General features: G+C 35.6%; 1 long non-coding RNA gene across 1 annotated transcript; it reads left to right on the top strand.

Annotated features, from left to right (window-relative positions):
* The first annotated feature begins 910 nt into the window (after positions 1–910).
* On the top strand, positions 911–3,120 carry LOC122066044. The gene is made up of 3 exons (XR_006136207.1): positions 911–1,318; positions 2,465–2,528; positions 3,021–3,120. It is a non-coding gene; the product is annotated as an uncharacterized LOC122066044 (long non-coding RNA).
* Positions 3,121–3,518: the final 398 nt, after the last annotated feature.

Here is a 3,518-nt window from a genome sequence, read left to right on the forward strand (position 1 = left end):
TTCAATTTTGATGCTAAGGAATATAGACATATAAAGAACTCGTAGTTTACTATAATAAAAGAATCAATTTTCGTGGTCTAAGTACACAATTCCAGTTGTGGTGAATCTCTCTTGAATCAAAGTAACTCTTTGAACATTGTAAATAATTTTTCAATGCTAAATTTTATGTAGGACTAATAGCCATTGCCTCAACCACTGGCTAATTCGCAAAGATATATAAATTTAATGAGTACCAATTCAGTTTAGATGCTCAGAGTTTAGAGATATTTAACAACCTAGATTGCTATAACAAAAGAATATTTACACCATACACCTATTCAGTACTATACATTTAAATAACTTCGCACTTTCAACACAAAAAAAAAAAATTCTTTAGCACTCAAAAACATCACTTCTGGAAAGAATGTGGAGATGGTTGAGGAATTTTTTTTTTTTTTTTTTTTGTTCCCCCATTAGATAACATGGAAGAGTTTGTTTGAAAAAGAATTATCACAATGCACAAATTGTTGATCCATTTCAGGGATTCCAACAGAACCCCTCGTGATTTAGTGAAAATGGACTGTTGGATTGGTGGGCTTTGGAATGATTTCATTCCAAACCAGAAATGAAGTACTTTAATTTATTGTGTCAAAACTATAGTTTTAAAATTTGGATCGGACTGATCAAGATCACCGAAATTGACATCGATCGAGATTGTCCCCAATCATGAGCATCCAACACCGAGCCATTGGTTAGGGTAAAATGGTTCAAGTTACCATTTTTTTTTATTATAAAAGGGGTAAATGTGTCCCGTATAGTCCGATTCCAACTAATACATGTCCGATCTAGATCAGTTTCAGTTATGATCGATCCCAAGATTTAAAACCTTAACAAAACATGAAATTTGGTTCTGAAAGGATCTCCCGCATACACCCTTGGATCAAGAGGTGAATCCCTATGATCTCTATTGCAGGCATTATGGTTTTGAGGGTGATCTCCACCTTCTTTCTGCAACTGCTACAATTCTCCGCCATGGCCGATTAGTTATAGCATCTGCTCACAGCGTCACCAACAGAAGCTTATTTAATCTCTGCTATCATCAATTTGACAGAAAATCGTTTGAATTGGGAATGTGATCTAACTACAATTGGGATTTCCAATTTCCTCCTCTGTGATGGTCTTCTTTGCATCTTCTCCCCAGAGGCCTGGCTTTGCCTTCAAAAGCGCATAATGAAGCATCGCCAGTAGGCTTTGTGTCTCTGCTATCGAAACCATCGGCTTTTGTTCATTGAACACATTGGAGGAATGCACAGTAGTCCAACTACTGCTCTAAGCCAAGGTACACCAAATCATCTTCATTCCTTAATTTTTTTTTTTTCTGAAGGTACTGAGTCTTAATTTTTTTTTTTCCGAAGGTATTGAGAGGAACATGTGGATGACGAAGGCTTTTTTGGAGCCATGAAACTGGTTAGAGTATTAAATCTAGAGGGTTTATACTCTATACCTAACAGCTTTTTACAGTTGTTCTTCCAACATCATTTTTCTGTTGCATTTGTACTCATTTAAAAAATTCCATCACGAATGGGAATCAACTTGAGCAGAGGTTCTTCTCTGTATAGAGAAGTGTTTTTTCCCCCTTTTGCAAGCAATTAAATGGGCTGGTCACCAACTTATCGCTATTCTTTATTTTGGGGGAAATATGCTCTATTTTCTTTTGCTGGAAGCTGAGAGCAATGATTAGTCCCAACGGTGTTCCTTTGTCTGCATGTTTTCTGGATTTTTATCTTTAGTTTCTTTTTTCCTTTACTTGTAGCATCTCAGTTATATTGCCGTATCCCTCCATTTATGTCTTCCCGTTCTCATCATGGAGGGAGTCAAGTTGGAGTGGCTCACCTAATGCCATGTGTGGCCACGGTTAATACCAAATCTCCAAGCCAATCACTCGAGAGGCCTGGGTCCGTTAGGAACAGAGTTCATTCCTTGCCCTTGTTAGCATTCTTTTTCTATTTCTTGCGATCAACTCCTTGATTGTGTCGTTAAGTTAAGCTGTTGTTATTGTTTTCCATCCTAATCTTGTTACATTTCTCATTATTAGCATCAGGAATAAAAGGTTTGAATTCATTTCTATTGTTACTGTTAATCTCCCTTGTATATGAAGTATCAGTATGTCTGCACACCAAGTTTTAAATTTATAGATATTCTGTTGAAAATATGAATGATTTATGCATGTGGTCTCATGTTTTGGGTGATTCTTCATTGTTCAATGGCTAAAGGGTGAACATAAAATGAACTAGATAGGTAGCAAATGGGACCATTGTTTAGATACTATTAGTTTTCAGACCAGACACTCTGTTTCAGTTCACTTCCTTGAGCTTTCGTTTTTTATTCACATTTATAAAAATCATAGATGGTTGGCTTTATTATTTTTCAGAAATCGTTTTTCTCCATTATCTACTAATCTTTGCTTTGATTTTAGTTGAAACAGAGAAACAACTTGGACAAACAAAGAAGCATTTAGAAGGGAAACAAGTGGAGAGAACCCAACGAAGGTGAGGATTTCAATCTTTACGTCAAAATTTGTTTTTCTTTTCTTTGAATTGAAATAAAACTATTGAGTCTGTAAGCCACATTCAATCTCAGTAGATCTCAAAAACTAATGAATTTTCAGTTGAAAACATGCATTGCATCCTTCACTTTGATTGATAGAATTTCAATAGGTACTAAGTTAATGAGAGTAACCAGTAGAGATCAAGTTGCTACAGCCATGGGGGTCTATGGTTGTCGAACTACATATATTCTTGCTCTCAAAAGACTACCTTGGCACCCATGAATCACTTCTTGTAGATGAAAAAAAAAAAAACTCAAATGACACACAAAGAGATAGACAATTCAACTGAAGTAGAAATTGAACTCAAGGGAAGGCTTGAGCAGACAAGTCCCTAAGCATTTGTTCCAAATTTGAACATTCAATTTTACAAGAAATCATTTGTATTGTGGTGTAAAATTCTCACATCTATGTTAACTTAACAATGTACGTACAGATGAGTCCTGGAAGTCAAAGTTTGGAAGTACTTTTGGAATTATTGGAGCAGTGATAGGTCTCTTCCTTCTTGGTTGCTTGCTCATTCTTGTGTGGAAGAATAGCTAAAGCCTAAATGGGATTACTTTATTATTATTTTATTTTTTCCGCTAATTAGGGTGGATAATAAATATTTAATTTAATTGAACAAGTGCTTTTTCTTCAAATAAGTCTGATACGATGGAAACCAATTAAAGAAGCTTTGATCAACCTTTTAAGAATTACATCTTGTGTTTCACATGACAGTCTTGCACACTCTCTTTTACTACCGATGTGATATGAAATATAAATATTTGAAGTTGCATACATTAAGCAAAGAGAAAATTGCATTGCCAACCCCTGAACTTTGGTCCTTATTCAATGCCACCCCCTGGACTTTTCGAAACGTCAAAGTCACCCCCTAAAATTTCAAAAAATTTCAAATCGGTCCCTGCCGTTAGCCGACCGTGATAAATGAATG

The sequence above is a fragment of the Macadamia integrifolia genome, unplaced genomic scaffold, assembly GCF_013358625.1.
Source record: "Macadamia integrifolia cultivar HAES 741 unplaced genomic scaffold, SCU_Mint_v3 scaffold22, whole genome shotgun sequence".
NCBI lineage: Eukaryota > Viridiplantae > Streptophyta > Magnoliopsida > Proteales > Proteaceae > Macadamia > Macadamia integrifolia.